The sequence below is a fragment of the Sceloporus undulatus genome, chromosome 4 (genome assembly GCF_019175285.1).
Source record: "Sceloporus undulatus isolate JIND9_A2432 ecotype Alabama chromosome 4, SceUnd_v1.1, whole genome shotgun sequence".
In the NCBI taxonomy this organism is placed as follows: domain Eukaryota; kingdom Metazoa; phylum Chordata; class Lepidosauria; order Squamata; family Phrynosomatidae; genus Sceloporus; species Sceloporus undulatus.
In genome coordinates this window covers 226,501,537-226,520,715 of record NC_056525.1, presented here as the reverse complement: position 1 = coordinate 226,520,715, position 19,179 = coordinate 226,501,537, and positions in this window count along the sequence as shown.

The following is a 19,179-nucleotide window of genomic DNA, read 5'->3' as shown; positions in this document are numbered from 1 at the left end:
ACTAGTGAGTTCTAGCACACTCCCCTGAACTACAGCATTAGACCTCTGTAGCAGGGAATTCTAAGTACAGTCAACTCTCTACATTTGTGGGTGTTTGGGGCACAGGACCCCCACAAAAGTAGGAAAAAAAATGAGTATCTATAGCTCCCAACCTTAACTCAGTCTATAATCCTATCTTTATCGGCTAAGGAATCTGAGTGAAGCACCATTTCTGTCTTGCCATCGCAGGGCATGCTGGGCTTTATAGTACATGTAGTCCTGTGATTTTCTGCAATAGGCTGCAATAGTCCAAAATATAAAATAAAATAAAATCCCTGTTTAAATAAGGATGGGAAACTCACCCAAAAAAAAAAAAAAACCAACAAATCCATGAAAGCTAAACTTGCAGGTTTGGAGGGCCAGCTCTACCTCATCAAATGGCAAATTTCAAGATTCCATAGAATGAAGCCATGAAATGTGAAGGGGTGCTAAACTGCTATTAACTACATCATGTAAGATATACATGATGTTTGCAAGGAGCAATGCAAAACAAGGATGCAAAGAAAATAATCATCCTCAAGAAGTACCACTACCTGGCCTTATTCCATACTGAAGGTGGCAGAACAGTGGGAAATCAGAGCATGTTTTTCTGCCACTCATCTGGCCATTTTCAAGACATCTCAGTGCCATCTCAAGTTCAAACAAAATAAAAATGTCCAGGGGGAGGGGGAGCCAAGAGTGTTTTCTGAATCACATCTTGTACTACAGCTAAATACAATTCAGTGTATTTAGGAGGAGAAAAGATTTTAGTTTTTAGTGTCTATTTCAGCTGTCATGCATCATTTATAGCCCAAAATATAATATCTTAATGAGACAATATACTAACCTTTTGGGCATTGGCAGAAAAGACATTGATCATATTTATTAGGACCCAACTGACAAAATGTGGCTGGCTAATTAGTAGCTATTACAGCTTTCTTTTGAAATATTATAGAAATGCTGCTAATTGCTACTCTAAAAAGGACCATGGCTGGCCACTTGTCTGAGTATGCTTTTATTCTTTTATGTCACAAACACGCCCCCTTTTTAAAAAGGTGAAGGCACTGGTAGCAATTTCCCCCCAGAACGTACACAGAGAAAGGCTTTACATATCCAGGCTCCTATTTAGCACTAATAGGTAGGTTTGTCTACACAGTTACCAACTTCCCCCCTTCAGAGCTGTAATTTGAGCTCTAAACTTAATGGGAAAAATAACAGAATAAACTTCAATATGGTGCAGAACGTTACTTTAACAAAGAATTGAGTGGATAAAACACACAAAATGCAGTTAGTGGTTAATGTGTAATTTCTCATGCCTGAATCCCATTGATTAGTCCTGACTCCACTGAATTTAATTTGTAAATTAATTCTTGAGTCAATACATTGATCCAATGGGTCTGCTTTCATTAGTGCAATAGGGTTCAGGTCTTAATCTATTGAAAGTGAAATTGGCTATTCTTATTCCCATCAACAAAAGGAGCAACTGGTTATCTGTTCTCCATTTCTGCCTTTCCGTGAAGAATGAAGTGGCCAGTACTTGGATTTGTACATCTCTATTTAGATATGACCTGAGTTGGCCTGACTTGTTGTCCAGGTCTTGGCCCCATCACATCTTGATTTCTGTAAGGAGCTCTTTGTGGTGTGATCCTTGAAGAATGTCTAGGAACTTCCATTGATGCAAAATGAGGTGGTTAAAATGATAACTGGTGTACAATGATAGGATCATATTACTCTAATACTGAAAAACTTGCACTGATAGCCAGTTGCTTTTCAGGGTAAATTTGAGGTATTGGGTTTTGACTACTACATGTTGAGCATGGCTATTTAAGGGACTAACTGTTGCATTATGAATCTGTCTGGATGTTAAGATCACCAGCAGAGGTCATCTTGAACCAAAGACAGTGAAACTTTTTCTGGAAAATGTTTCACTGCTGTATTTTTTTGGAAAAAATTCCACACCATAAATACATTATCTATAGTTCTCCAGGTGGTTGTATTGAAGTCAATATGATTATATTAAATGGGCTAAATAAAGAATATGAAGTTTGAATTATTCTTCTAAGGAGACAAGCATTAATAAATCTTAGTGCTCAAAGGACTAGATCATGTCAGACTACAACTGTTATTAGGCTTAGTCAGGTTAGCTAAAGGTGAGTCATAACAGGAATTGCAGACCACATATTCCTCTGATGAAATCATTCATCTTATCCATTCCATTAGAGAAATTTTGCTATTCAAAGAGAAAGGTTTGGTATTCAAAGATGTGTGCTTGTATACATTCATCATGGTGTAGTGTCTGGAATCTACAGATCCAGGTGGTATAAGCCACGTTTTTACTTTCTCTTCCTGCACAAATAACTGCCTTCTTGGCCTGCGTTCATGTCTCCAGAGTCGTAGACCAACACTCAAATCACTAGCAATAGCATTAGCATTTAAATTTCTATACCACTTCATTAGTGAACTCAGCACTCTCTAAGTGGTCTACAATCTGTAAGGCAATTGCCCCCAACAACCTGGGTACTCATTTTACCAGACTATGGTGGGATACAGACTGCCCCTTTGGGGCGGCCTGCACCCGCCCCTTTCCCCGACAGATCGGGGCCTCAGCTGCCACAGTAGGGCAGCCCTGAGACCCCAATCCGCCGCTTTTCCAGACCACAGGGAAGCGGCAAAAGGCCGCTTTCCCGTGGCCTGGAAAGGGTTGTCCTTGGGGCTTCAAGCCCCAAGGACACCCTGACAGTGGCGGGGAAAGGGAGAAAGGGGCCGCTTGGCCCTTTCTCTTTGTATCGCTGGTGCGGCCATTTAAAGGCCGTGCCAGCAATACACGCAGCCAAAGGAGCTCCGAAATGGAGCTCCTTCTGGCGCCGCTGAAAGGGCGACACAAACGGCCTTCAGTGGCGTCAAGACGTCACATAAGCACTGCCCCATTTGGAGGTGGCGCAGCCATGACATCGTAATGGCCGCGCCCATGTAGAAAGGGCACCATCATTACAACACCGCAGCAATGTACTAGGGTTGTGGGGAGTCTGGAAAGGACGCCCCGAGGCAACCCTAGTATGTGTGCAGTACAGCACCAATGAAAGGATGTAAGCCTGAGTTAATCTTGGAGCCCCTGGGATCAAACTCACAACATTGTGGCTGAAGTACCAGGGCTCCTTACTTAGTTTTTAAAAGATGTGCATTTGTCTCTAGAAGGATCTACTCACACAATATTTTATCCTTTATATGCCAAGGTTGGCTTCTCTCTTTTTTTAGTAAGAACATAAGAAGAGGGCTGTTTGATCAGGCCACAAGGCACATACTTTTTGTTTCATAAGGACATTGGTAATGTATAAACACCATCACATCAATGTATGTGTTTTTCTCACCAGTTATGCTTTCAAATTTTTTAATTTAGGATTTGTTTCTCTTCTCACATAAGACACAACTTATAGACCATTTTTTACTGTTTTGATAGACCTACTGCAGAGAAGAAATTGTCCATATATTTTTGTGAAGGCAGAGTTGTGCATCTGAGCTGAACTTCAATCAATACTTCCTGGAGTTTATGTGCTGTCAGAGGGAAGTTTTTTCCCCCCTCAAGAAAGCTTCAAAAAAGAAAAGATATTTCAGTAGCAAGGGGAGGTTAACAGCTTTGTAGGAATATAATATATTGTGTTAGGGCAGTTGTTATTATTGTTACTGTACTGTTATTTGCCAGCGTGAAAACTGAAATAATAAGCAGCTATAATGACCACAAGGCATTTGTGGAAAATTGTCTAGTTCTTCAGCTAGGACACAATCCAATGAATTACCTGCATAATGCTTTGAAGAATAAATGCAGCTTAACTCATTAGAACCTCTGAAAAAAATCTACATAATATTGTACATGCATAAGATTGTGGTCTTTGGTTTCAGTGGGAGATAAACATGTGCTTAATTTTCACTGAAATCAAGGGAAATTTAAAAATACTTAACTTGGGCTGGATCACAACCTTGAGATGCGGCTGCATGCCTATAATTCTACTGAGGTTACAATATGCGGAATTAATATGCTAGTCATTTAACTCCACAGATGGACCTGGACTGTATGCAATTTGTCAAGTTAAAGAACAGCATTTTATTTTCTCCAAAAAGAGGATACACACATCACTTCATCATTTCTACTTTTCTGTTCCCCCCATCTGTTTCAAATGTATTACTTATTGCAGCATTTAAAAGCTGGTGATTTACCAGACAGATATGGTAAAGAGGATACTAGACATTTACTCCTCACAGGTCTTTATGGGCAGATTAGTGACATTATTTCCATGTTGATAGCTTTTAACTGTCCATCTGTGAGGCACTTTGTCAACAACAGGCTTAGCTCTACTACCTTCAGGCTTGATATCCCTCCTCATGATTATTCAGAGGCCAAAAGGCTGTTCTGACCAACTTGGAAGAGAAGTAGATTCAAATATTATATACAAAGAAAAAAAGGACTGATTTGTATTAATATATTGCCTAGGTAATTTTTTTATTCTGTATTAACATCAGTAGAAGAGGCTAAGATTAGGCTTTTGTATTCCTGCTATTTTGCTGGTGGTATATACACTCGTCCCTTCTGATTCGTAGGGATCTGTTCTGGACCCTGCCCCCATGAATCTGAAAACTCACCAATATTGGGGTCATATGCATTTCAATGGCTGCACGCTTCTGCACGCAACCCCACCCATGCTCTTCGGGTGTGCACACCATTTTGTTCCTCACTGCTCACCATCCACGAAGAGCAAGGTTGTGGATCCCAAGGCTGCAAAAGGGGACAGATGACTGTGTACACACACACAAACACCACACTAGATTGTGCTGTAGTGGTTTGAGCATTGGACTGTAACTATGGAGACCAGGGTTTGAGTCCCATCTCAGCCATATAAACCCACTGATCGACCTTGGGCAAGTCACACTCTCTCAGCCTTAAGAGAAGCAAAGTGGAAAATCTTCCAAAATGTTTTCCTTGATGCAAACTGCAGGAAATTTCATCTTTACCTTACTTGTTGGACCGTTCCTTGCTTTTTTATTTTCATAAGAGAATTGCCATAAAATCCCTGTCAAAATGGCTTAAGAAAACTTTAGAATGTAACTAGAAAACATTACATTACATTTTGTTCCTATACATTGCAATACTTTTGAAATGTAACCTCATTACGCCTTTGTTCCCTCCCTAAATAACTAGTTACAGGTTGCTTCTTGCTTCCAGGATCTGACATACCATATATCCTCAGCTATAAGTCGACCTCATGTGTAACTCAAGGTTTTGGGGGCCAAAATTATGGATTTTGATATGACCTGTGGATAAATCAAGGGTAAAACTTGGGGCATGTAACAAAGGATGTAATGGATGTTGCAAAGGAAAATTATGCCAAAAAACTTAGAAAATTCTGGCAAGCATAACTGTTTGTGCTCATCCTAAAGGCTGGATGGATGAGAAAGTAGAGGGGATCCATGCTCCTTTTTTGTGCTCCCAAGATGGACTAAGCTTTCACCTTTTACCACTCTATTCTAAGAAAGGGAATGGCTCATATGAGTTAAAGTACAGTATGTACATTGACCCATGGATAAGTTGACCCAGGCTTTCTGGATCAATATTTGATTAAAATTTCTAGACTTATAATAATAAAAATAATAATAAAAATATATTTATATACCGCTATTCCAAGGATCACAGCGGTGAACAATAAAAGATAAAACAGTTAAAACAACACATCAGTATATATAGTAGACATTTTTGTCTATTTTCCCCTTGCCTCAAGGTGTTCAGACAATACATATTTTCCTAACATTTATGTCTTCCTGCATTTCAAAAAGCACAGATGTTCCAAAGGAAAGAACCTTTGGCTTTAAAACAAAACAAAACAAAATGTTTGGAATTATACCCTCCAAAGGAAAGAAATTTGGAATACAGATCAATCACCCAATCACCATGGCCCCACTAACTTACATTATATATATATATATATATATATATATATATATATATATATATATATTACACTGATTGGTTTTTCTCCCCTTTGGGTTTACGCCTAAGGAAGATACAGAGTAGAATGGGATGGTAGAATGTACACACTGTTTCAGGCCATAGTTGTGTTTATGGAGATGCCCATTTTTAATGTTCCCCTTCATTTTTTTAAAAATGCCATCAACCTGGTAAGTCAAATTAGAATGGAGAGATAACTGGGCTACAAGCTTACCTGCTGGTCAGAAGTGATATAATCAGTTGTAACACCTCAATATTGTGTCATTCATTCTGATGCACGGGTTGCACAGATGATAATCCAAACCAGGGCCAGGGACAGTTGTTCTCATTGCTCTTTGAATCACTGGCTGCATTGCCAGCCCTGCCATGAGGCAGAGTGAGCTAGCAATTTCAAACAGCTGATGCTGAGCATCATGAAATTGCAACAAAGGATCAGTTATTTATAGTGCTACCTTTGTATTTTTACTGCCAGCCAAATGGCTCTTGTGGGATTTGCTGCCTGAATAATCTGCCCAGGTTTGGGTGCTGCTAGGCACCTTGAGCATGCCAGTTGCTGCTCTGCTTCAGGCAGCAAAATGTCCTGTGTGACTTTTGGCAAATGCAACAAAACCTCAGACCTTTTCATTTCAAGCCTGAAAAACACATGAAAGTAGAAAGCAAGCAAGCATTTACTAATCTTGACATGCTTAATCAAACTGATCATAGTCTCATTTTCTCAGCACATTTCTCCCCAGAATTGACACACAATTGTCAGACTCTGGCTCAGCTGTGTTTTCCATGAAGTACAACAGCATTAAAATTAAAAGCAAGAAGCCCACACTCGACCGATTTTGGTTCACCTGCCTATCTTCTAAGTTTGAATGCATCTTATTGCAATCTAGATCATGAAATTTAACTTGGCTGAAAGACTTTGAATGAAATAGATGGTGGGTGTACTGTGTTTTTGTATACTGGTGAGAAAATCAAATCTGTTCTTTGCCATGCCTCCTCTATAATTTATTCAAAACACTTTTCTCCCTATCAGATTTCTCAGATAAAGAAACAACAATAAATTGCTACAGGTTATAATCTAAGAAATAAATGAATAGGAAGAAGGACAGATCAAAGTAGGCAAAATTACTTACTTGTTCAGGAATAAGTCATATTCTGAATTTTGTAGGCAGAGAAGGTCCTTCATCCCATACTTCAGATATCTGAAATAGAAATAGTGGTATGTTTGATATTAAGCTCCTATCCCAAAAGGTTTCTGCCCCCTTCAATCAGCTATAATGGATTTTGATGACATTAGCTTTCAGAGCAACATACATATCACTGGAGCCTTATGTTAATTCCCAGTAATAATTCATTTACCTTTGTCCATTGCTCAGTTTTGTATGGTGCATCAGCTTTGTCCTTTCTTGAAGATGGCAGATATGGCTACAGTAGTTCATGCCTTAGTTTACCTCTTGATTAGATTACTGTAATACATTCTACAAGGGTCTGCCCTTGAAAAGTCTTTGGAAACTGCGGCTGGTACAAAATGCAGCAACCAGATTGGGGTAAGGTGTTCATTTTAGAGATCATATAACATCAGTCTTGCAAAAACTGCTTTCGCTTCCAGTTTCCTCCTGTGCTCAGTTCAAGTCAGACAAGGGAAATTGGAAGTATAATCCAATGGCAATCCGAACGCAATCATGGGGTTTAACATTAATGCATGATACGACTATCACATGCAATTTTGGGCAATGGGAAGTCAATCTGAACGCAATCATGGGGTTTCACATTATTATGTTATAAACTACCACACGCAATTTTGGGCAATGGCAAGCTATTTTCAGGCAATGCGAAGTCAGTTCAAATGCAATTCGAATTCACGTAAATTCGCTGAATTAGCGAATTCATGTGAATGCATTCTGGCCCCACTTTCTTTTCATTTAAAATTAAGAGAAATTCCTCTTGTGTGATAAACCCCCTAGTATTGACTTACAAAGCACCAAACAACTTATAACCTGGCTCTGAGTGTGACAGATGTGTGAGATATTCAGAGGAGGCCCTGCTGTGTGTCTCAACACCTCATGAAGTTAAATTGGTAGGTACATGAAAAGGGCTTTCTCTGTATCAGGCCTCAATTGTGGAACTCCTTACCCAATGAAGTTATGCTAGCTGCATCTCTTTTTGAGCTTCTGACAGGCAGCTACAAGAGTGCTGTTCCACATGGCATTTGATGTTTGAAATTGCTGTTTTAACTGTTTCAGAACTGAATTCTAGGGTTGCATCCACACTGCAGAAATAATCCAAATGTGACACCATTTTAACTGTCTTGGCTAAATGCTATGGAAATTTTGGGACTGTAGTTTACTGTGGTACCAGAGTCTCTGATAGAGAAAGCTAAATGTCTCACAAAACTGAAATTCCCAGAATTACATAACATTGAACTATGACACAGTTAAAGTGATATCAAACTTGATTATTTGAGCAGTGTGGATGCAGCCTAAGATAGTTTTTTAGACTGGTTTTAGGAATTTCTAAAAAGTAGTTTAATGTTATAAAATGTTTTATCTCTCTGTCGTTTTAATTGGTTTTTATTTGCTCATCAGGAACCCTTGTGGGCTGGGACATGATACAGTTATACCATCAATCAATCAATCAATCAATCAATCAATCAGTCAATATTTCAATAATGACTTTACTACATGCAACCTGAGAATCAAGCCAAGTAAGCCTGGTAAGTGCAAATAATTTAATGGGGGGATGCACCTCCCTCTCTGGTACTTCTTACGGTCTCTCTTAAAGTTCTCTCTTAGGCAGTGCTTCAGCATTTGAATGTAGCAGAAAGGAACAGGTGATGTTAACACCCATATAAAACACATCCATTTCCAGCAGTGGGGAGCAGGAAAGAGATAAAACATTCTGAAATGAATAAGACATGGTATGAATCCATCCTTTTCTCCCCTTCAGTGAATAGGCCTCTCCAGCAGTGTTCTCAGATCTTCTCTTTTAAGCCAACAGCAAAAAGCCCTTCCCTGGGCTCATAAAAGGCATTTTAGAATTCAAAACTGTCTTCCCACGCTCTCCATCAGTCAGGATTTATACTGGGTTGGTGATCTTATCAACGCTGTATAGACACATCCTATCTAATAACATTGCTGAGGAAAGACATTTCATCTGATGATGAATGTACTTGGGGGGAGGGGGAGAAAACTTTTCCCTCTGTCTGCCACTTTAGAACATTGGTAGCTATTTTCTATCTGACCTAGCTATTTGTCCAGCTAGGCCAGTGTTATTAGGGACATTATCACATGAGGCAACTGCCTGACACAGTCTCAGGGAGAAATCTTGTGCCATCTCATTTGCCATTGGTGCAGCTGTTCCCAATTTCCTCCTTTCACCATTCCCAAAAATCTTATTCCACGCTCTCTGTTCTTTTTCAAAGAGAGGCATGGTGAGTAGGGTGGCCACAGAGGTTGTCTTTGGTATACAGACTCTCTGGGACAGCAAATAGCACTAGCACTTATGTTTCTATGCTGCTTTATAGTGCTAAGCACTCTCTAAGCGGTTTACAATGTGTTAGACCCCAACAAGCTGGGTACTCATTTTACCAGCCTATGAAAGGATGGAAGGCTGAGTCAGCCTTGTAGCCCTGCAGGATCAAACTCACAATGTTTTGGCTGCAGTACTGACATTTAACCACTGCAGCACCTGAGCTCCAAAATGGTGTGTGGGTTGTATTCAGGCAGCCACCAGTCCAGAAAGCCCACTTGGTAGCTACCCAGCTTCTTAGGAATGCGTCAGTGAGAGAGTATTCAGCAACTCTCTTTAGAGTGGTGCTGTGTCACCCATCTCAGCAATTTCAACTTCTGGTACCGGTACTCAACATTAGTTCTGTGACTAATGTCCTTGTTAGGTCTAAACAGCTCTCCTAGGTTTTTAAAGGAGGTCTTTGATACAATGGTGCTGTCTTGTAATTTTGACCTACCCAGATGTGTCCCAATTTGCTTTCGAGAGTCTATATGCTTGTTCTTATTTTCTTGTTTGTAGGGGCCTAAAGGGATGTTATTTGGGTATGTGATAAAAGGCAGGGTCTTATGACTCTTATTGTTCCAACTTCTTCTACTCTGTTTATCATTTCTAATTTGCCTTTCCCTTTCTCCCCATGAAAAAGGGAGGGGTGTGAAGGGTTATAAAACCATTTGTGAAGTTTATTTTGTGGTTGTATGAGTTCAAATAATAGGCCTTTGTTGGTAAATAAATACAATAGAGATCCAAATCCTCGCCATAAGTCGGGATCCTGAAAAGTCAATTCTATACTGCCTCTTTGTCCATGCTGCAGCAGATGTTTACAGAAGACACCATTGCTTACATCCAACGCGGACCCCAAGATAGATTGAATTTTTGCTAAATGTTCTTTAGCTGATGTTATTGCTCCACCTGGTTTCTTTACTGGCCAGTTATTTATGATCGCTTGTCCTTTATCTGAGAATCTCTTACTGCGCAAGCCATGATTAGTAGTTGATTTTTTGTTCAACAGTATTTGGGGAACATGGATTGTTTCTCCACCACCCTCTGGTCGCTATAACAAAGTGCCTTTTGAGAACAGACTATGCATCTGCAGTCAGTCTCAGGTGGAGGATATTGTTCACTACCTGTTATTTTGTCCATTGTATAGCAATCCTAGAGAGAAAATTTTAACACCCTTGCTGATGAACAAAAGTGGGAGCTCTACTGTTGATTCAGTCCAATTCCTTTTGAATGACACCAATGATTATGTAACACATAGAGTGGCTCTTTTTGCCATAGCTGCAAAAAAGATTAGAAAGAGAGAGTTAAATAAAATTGCCATAAAATGCCAGGGAGACACAAAGTATTAATCAGATTTTATGATAATATTGTATAAGTTTACTTATATCCAGGAAAGATGTCCCTTTTTCTTATTGTCCTTTTTATCAGCTAACTATTTTAACTGCACACTAAATGTTGGGATGTTTTTGTCCTTTGTATTCTGTGCCTTTTGTTTTAATTGCTTTATGCTTTTTGATAAGCTCATTTTGTCATGGCCTTTGACTAGTACAATAAGCATTAACTTGAACTTGAACTTCTGGTACCTTGTCCCCTGAAGTGGTCATCTCATGCTGCTTAATGGGAGGGCCTGAGTTTTGTCTACTTGGACTGGAAGTAGCTCCATATACAGAACCTGACTGAAATGGCAAATGAATACTGGGAATGGAACAACATCCTTCACCACATATGAGGCCAGCTAGAAAACTTAGGATGATAGGACAGCCTTTGTGGCATGACTAGCTCTGTCCTCCAACAAAGAGGAATGGCTAGGTCAAAGAAAGCAGACAAGAAATTGGTTTTGGTGTTCTCAAGGCATGTCTTACCTGTTGCAGTTGTATTCTTTTGCCCAATGGTAGGGCTGGTCCTGATATGTATTCTGTCATCAAACTCTTGAATCACAGGTATGATTCAAAGCAGGATCAGACAGAGTGTCTGCTCAAGTTGGTCTCACACATTCCCTAAAATGAAATGGTAACACTGGTAAGGAACAATGTATGAAACTGATTCATAGGTGGTATTGCATCCATGAATAAACTCATGCCAGATGCTGGAGGCAATGTGGGGAAACTGGTACACAAGAGTTAGTATTAGGGATGTGAATCTTCACTTATTTCATTTTGTACTCATAAGAATGGAAAACTTCACTCTATGTAAAATTATGAGTGTTTTGTGAACTTTTGAAGTAAGATATTGCTTGTGCACAAAAGAAAAGTTTTACACAAGACCCATCATATTCTGGGTAAGATACCAAAAAGTAATCTCTTTTTGCAAAGACAGGGGGAACTGGTCTTTTTCTGAAGGATGAAACTTCTTGTGCAGTTCACAATTTATTTCAATGGGGTATCTCAATGTCCTTTGATACCCTATTTCATCATGGATGAGAATTTCCAAATATTCTTTGTATCCCTGGAGGACATTGTCTCATAATTTGATGAATATATTCTGATGTTTTTGTGAAGAGAAAGGGGATTGTAAATCAGACTGTACAGTTATCTCTAGAACTGTGTTTATTATTATTTTTCTTTTCAAAGGAGAAAGAGAAATGTATAATGTATAAAAGTAGTTTTTTTTTCTGTCTGGCAGTATGATTATGGAGAACATCCACTTGAAAAGATATTTAGAATTTGTCTTTTCTTCAGTGTTTTCACTTTGAATAAGATACAGATTGAGCCTGTCTTATCTGGAATTCCAAAATTCAAACTACTCCAAAAACCAAAAACTTTTTCACAGATGAGATATTGATACCTTTGCTTTCTGATGGTTCATTGTAAATAAAGAAGATAAAAAAGGCCATGTATTTGTATATTTTAACTTTTCTTGGTATGTATTGATGTAGATGATGATGAAATACTTAATAAAGATGTTTATGGTAAATAAACTTTGTTTCATGCATACAATTATTTCAAAATATTATGTAAAATTACTCAAGAATGAAGTAAAGGAAAAAAGAGAAATAGAATGGATCCCAGTAATTAAATATTGGATGGAATATGGGCAATAATTTATGGGCCCCACCAGTATTTATAAAATTTGTTGCGCTGGATGGTACATGGGCTTTAGGAAACGTGATGCGTAAAAGGCATTCTATTTTTTGGTTAAATTTGTAAATTTATAAGTTGAGAATAATATGTATTAATAATGATTGTGATATACGAAATTGTAATCAAACTTGTTAATTATGTAAAACCAAATAAAAACTATATGGAAAAAAATATTATGTAAAATTACTTCTAGGTTATGTAATATATATATATATATGGTGTATATGAAACATAGATGAATTTTGTGTTTAGACTTGGATCTCATTTCTAAGCTACCTTATTATGTACATATATACAGATATTCCAAAATTCCCCAAAATCCAAAATACTTCTGGTAAAAATAAATATTTTTTACACCTTGGCTCAATTATTAATTTAAAATGGAGTCTTTAATCAAGAAAGCAGAAGAAAACTTGGAAGGATAGCTATGAAGGAACTAGACAAGATCTTCAAGTGTAAAGATATATACTTGATTGCCACGGTCAGGATTGTCCATGCCATTATATTTCTGATTTCTAGGTATAGTTGTGAAAGTTGGACACAACTATGTATAGTTGTGAAAGTTGTATAGTTGTGAAAGCTGACAGGAAGAAAGTCAACTCACTGGAAACATGGTGCTGGAGGAGAGTTGTACAGATACCATGGGTTGTTAAAAAGACAAATGAATGGATTCTAGAGCAAACCAGACATTTACTACCCCTAAAAGAGAAGAAGACTAAGGCTGTCATAGTTTGGACAGAGCATGAGATGATATGACACAATGGAAAAGACAATAATGCTAAGCAAGGAGGAAGGCAGTAGGAAAAGAGGAAAAGCACAATGCAAGTAGATTTATTCAGCCAAGGAAGCCATAGCCCTGCCTGAGTTTGCAAGACCTGAGCAAGGGACTGGGGATGACTGGGGATCTTGGAGGATTCTCATTCATATGGTCACCACACATCAAAATTAAGCTGATGGCAAACAACAAAAATAAACAGGCCATAGCCAATATACTAATGTACTTATTTAGGGGTTATGTGATCTCATATATTTATGTGTTGTCATTTTATGATTTTACATAGCCCTGAAGAAGACCTTAAGAGTATACAACAGCTGAAAAGCACTGGTCTTTTTTATTATTAAAGCAACTATCTTTTGAGTATCTTGAGATACATATCCATTTTCTTTTGTATACAGTGAACCTGCCTCATATGTGGGTGCACCATACACGGTTTCCTGTTTATGCAGAAGCCGCATTGCCATTAAATGAATGGTGCATGTGCCCACCGCACATGCACGCCATGCCGCCACAAGCATAAGCCCCATTATAGTGAATGGGGCTCGAGCTTATGCGGGATTTGCCTTACTCGGGAGAGGGGGGGGGTCCAGAACAGATCCTCCACTTAAGGCAAGGCTCCACTGTATTTTTTTTTTTTTGCCCCTGCCACATATATAATTGCCTCTAATATTACTGGCCTGGATGCATTTTAACCACCTATATATTATCTTTGTAATTTCTAACTCGGAAGACAGATATAATTATAGGTTTTGAAAAAACCTTCTTTCACCCTGTTTTTCACAGAACACTTCAGCTTCACCAGATCTAAATCAGACAAATATAACCTCCATTTTCTGGGTGACCAACAACAATGTAGATCTCTATGACAACAGAGACTTGGTTAAATAGTGTTTCAGGAGGCTAACGTTCCTGCTGAGCTTTTTTTTCTTTTTAGCCTAATAAAGGTTTGTTGAAAAATACTTCGTAAACTTAACAAAATGTTCCACACTGCCTTACAAAAAAGCTGAGATGTTCTCCACCACACCCACCCCAACTTCACATATCAAGTTGCACGAACACCATGTTAATTAATCTTCAGGGACATGCAGTGGCAAATTTGTTTACTCTTTCTTTAATGTAAGATCAGTATATTCTCAGCCTGGATTGGTGCACCATCTCTTTAGTATCCAAGCACATTACAATGGGGATAGCTACTTCTTTAAGTGATTGTTGCTCCTCTGGAACTCATTCATTTGTTTTTTTAACAACCTATGGTATCCATAGGATTCTATTGCAGAAGTTAACTTTCTTCCTGTCAGCTCTATTTACTGTCCAGTTTTTACAACCATGTATAGAAATAAAATACTACTACTACTACTACTACTACTATTATTATTATTATTATTATTATTATTATTATTATTATTATTATTTATAACTATTACATGGATAATGTTGACTTTGGTATTCCTGGCAAAACTACCCCTGAGTATTTCTTGCTTAAGGAAACCATGTGAAATTCATGGGGTCACAACAATGTAATTGCCTCTCCAATAAGAATTCTACCCCACCAAATGAAATTTGCCTTCAGTCCTTCCATTTCTAGCATTGCTGAGAGTGAGGCTCTGGGAATCATTCACACCTAGAACTCTTCTGCTGGCTGTGTTCTCCCTGGTCCCTGTGCCTACCCCTGTTCTTTGTATGCCTAAATTATTTTTCTAAATGCTCAAAGGAAATTTTAAATTACTGAGATGGTAGAAATGTGGGGACTGAAGGGACATTTAAGGGTGGCAGAATTTTTATTTGGGGCATTATGCCTTCATTTTGTTCCTCCTCTATAGCTACATCCATCCCTTCACTGAATTCATCCATCTGGAATTATTCATGCAGTCAGATATACATGTTGAAGGGACTCAGAAGAGCATATATGGAGGAAGCTTTTGCTATTACTGCTCCCTTCCAGTGATGTGACTGTCAATTTCCCATTGGCCATGCTGTCATGGAATAATGGGAGTTGTAGTCCAGCACATTGGAAGGACAGAAGATTGGGGGCAGGTAGTGGAAATGATGCTTAATATAAGGGCTGGATATGTGCCCAAAGCAGTTGAGTTTTCTGCAGAGAAAAAAATTAAAGAAAAAAGAGGTTGCTATTTCTTTCAAAAGACAGTGAAATAGCACATGCTGTTGTGAGGTCCAGTACTTCCCTGCTTACTATAACACATCATTCAAGTGGAACAAAGCCAAGGAGTCATTTGTATAAAATGTCCATCTAGTGTCAGCAGGTTTTGCTAGGCGGTCATTCCCATGGTGAAACTTCCTTTGGGAAGTGCAATCTGTTGGAAAATTGGAAAGCTACTCAATTTTATGGCATAATTTTCAGAAAGGATGTGAGAAGGAGCTGATCTTGCAGAAATGGATTGGGTTGAATGGAGGGCAGCTACATCCACCAAGCACTGTTTATCAACTTCTTCCTGTACTTTCATCTGTGTGTTTTTTTTAAAAAATATATTATATAAAATAGGCATCTCAACAGAATGGAAAAGACAATAATGCTAGGCAATGGGGAAGGCAGTAGGAAAAGGGGAAAAGCACAATAGAGGTAGATTGATTCAGTCAAGGAATAAGTCTTATTGGTTAGCACATTCTTATAGAGGGGAGGAGAAAATGTCCATTTCCCCGTCTTTACTAGGCAATATAGGTGGCTGTGCATTTTCAAAGAAGTATTCAAAGAATACATTTTCAAAGAAGTGTTTTTTCCTACAGAAATTGAGCAAATAGTTTTTTTTACACAAACTGTGATTGCTGCAGCTTTGTTGCCTGGATTTTGTTTTTAAATACAAGTATTGGACGAGTTGTTTGTGTCTTTTTGATCAATAATCCTATCCTTCAATGCTTGCTGCAGATGCATGGTTTCTGTAAGAAATAGGAAAGAAAGCAGTTTTTCACAGAGACTTCTTTTGTAAATTGTGGAGAAGCAAACCAGCAAAAGCTCTCATTCAGCTCTGCCACAGGTGGTCAAAAAACCTCACAGCAGTTGCTAGTTTTGCAACAAGGTGCCAAGATACACTTTCTCATTGGTGAGAAGAAATTTATAAGATATTCTATATAAGCCTAATATATAATACTCCTCATATAAGTCAGCCATGGGGTAGATTTAAAACAGCATTCTAGTAAACCAAAGCACGGCTTGCACAAAGCACCCTTCCTAAATTTTATCAGTTTATCCTCTCCTACTGCAGTTCTCCATGCTTCTTCTGATACTGTATTATAGGTAGGAATGCCAACAAAATCTGCTACACATCCCTTGGCTCTGAATTTTCCCTATTCTGAAGGGGCCACAATGCTAGAATGTCTTATTTATTATTCAAAACATTTATATGCTAGCTATAATCATGAGATCTTAGGGCATTGTACAACCCAGACAATATAAACAGTTTAAACAAATTTCAAACTTGAAGCAATTGTAAAATGATTTAAACGTTCTAAAGAATTTAACATGTTGAAACAGCTTGAAAGACTGAAACAGTTAATACCTTGTGCATGTATATTCTGGAAAGTAAATTAAGCCCCAAAAGCTTTAATAAATAGCCATGCTTTCACTTGGTACTAGAAAGTAACCAGCATTGGCTCTGATCAAATCTCCAAGACAAGGTCATTCCATAAGTGATTTGCCACAGCAAAAAAGACCCTCTCACATTCCTCCTACAATGTATTGCTCCCACTAGTGGGAAACAGAAGAGGCATCCTCCAATAGATCTCAGTTCTGAGGGATGTTGCCATGTCTCAGTGGGATCTGTAGTTGGCTGAGAAGGATCTGATGCCCTCAAAATGTATGCAGACATGTTTGTATATGCCATATTAAATTCATGTAAACATCCTATGTATGAGATATTTATGACTATGAGAAATCTTATCTTACTGTTTGAAAGTGATGGATGATACTGAAAGACATGCAAATGAAAGAGAAAGTCCCTGTATGAACATACAAATGTAAGTATTAACATGCCTTGCAGAAAAGAAATAACTGTTCTTTTGTACATTATTTTCCAATGAAAATCTTCTAGCATGTGGGGAAAAGTCTGGGAAGAGCATTCTGCAGATGACAGGAGACAGGAGCACTTGTCCTGCAGAAACAAATGTAGGGTGGATTGTGTTTGAATTGTGCATCACAGCCATAGGGTCCCTCAACTATTGGAGGGTGAAAGAAGGTACAATGCAGAGAACATACTGGGGAAGCCATGTTGCATGAGTTGTTTTATTGCTTGCACTCCTCTGGATCCAATCCAACAGCTTTCTTTTAATATTTGTATATGTATGTCCTAAATTAAAGCATGAAGCAGGGAGTGGGGGGGGGGATCATAAATGAAGGAAAATCATAACATCCAAGACTGGGCCTATGATTTTAACAATATACATTCCAATAAAGAAGATCAGGTTTATTCCGCTATCAGTTGCCATTTCCCATTTTCAAGACAAGCTTTTCTTTAACTATCAAGGACTCTGATCAAAACAAGTTTTCATGTATAAAAATGATGCATTCGAATCTGACCCACAATGTGGCTGGAGATACCAACCTCCAGGTAAAGTGCATGTTGAGATGTGATATGCCTTATCTTGGGAAAATTATTTCTTTAGGTAGGTAGATAGATAGATAGATGATAGATAGATAGATAGATAGATAGATAGATAGATAGATAGATGAAAAAAATTATAAATTGACTGTTAGTCACAGGCCTTCATTTTCCTCCTCTATGATTTTTTTTAACTACTAGCATTGCCATTTTATAACATATTTCTTCTGTATGATTTTTAAAATACTTTTACCTGATGAAGAAGCCAATGGAGCTTCACCTTGTGTCATATATTTTTTGCATTTTGGTTGTCTGAATAAAGTTATCACTGTTTTGTGGATTTTTTATGTTCTTATACTGTGCTGTATGGCCAACATGGTGACCCCTGAATATGTTTTCAAGATAATCTCAGATAGCATTAAGTACATGGTACATATCACTTCTAGTCCATAGGAAGGAATAATTTATAGTTGTTATCAAACAGTAGGCTACACACACCCCCACACACAACCACTAGCAATGGCACAAAAGATGGACAGCTCATCACAAATGTTCAGCATTTCAGAATGCCAGACTAGCCTTTAGCCTTTAAATCATTTTAGTAGGCATGTATTCTCTCAGCACGAACGAAAACCTGAGTGGAAAGGTCAGTTGGTTACATTTTCATTTGTTTTGAAACAGATGTATAGAATTCAGTCTTCACTAATATCAATTACAATTATAGCAATTACAATTATAGCAGTTTGAAGCCATTTTAACTGTTCTGGCACCATCCTTTTGTATCTTCGCGGCCAAGATCTTACATCAGGCAGAGGAAGCATAAAGGTGCTCCATGCATAACTCAGTTCTGGCCCCCTTCTTTATTAATCCTCCCAAGTCATTTAGTGGCCAGGGAAGACTGGGGTGGGGTAGACTGGGAATGTTCTGCTGTGCTCTTGCAGCTAGATGCACAATGATGTCAATTACCCTTGTGGACTGCCTGGGGACTCCTTCTAAGGATCCCTGAGATGTCCAGGAATATGCCTGATCCTCTGCACATCTGATTGCAAAATCCCTGGCCACCCCTGCCCCCCTCCAGCCATTAAATAGCTACAGGGAGGGTGACCCAGCTCCAGGATCATTAAGTGCATGGCCGGTGACCAAGGAGGAAAGTCTACCATACTTTCATCTCCAAAACCTGTGAAAGAATATGAACAGGCATAAGAGAAAGTTATGCCCAAGTATGTTACCAATAGGATGCCGGCCAAGATTTGTAGTTTG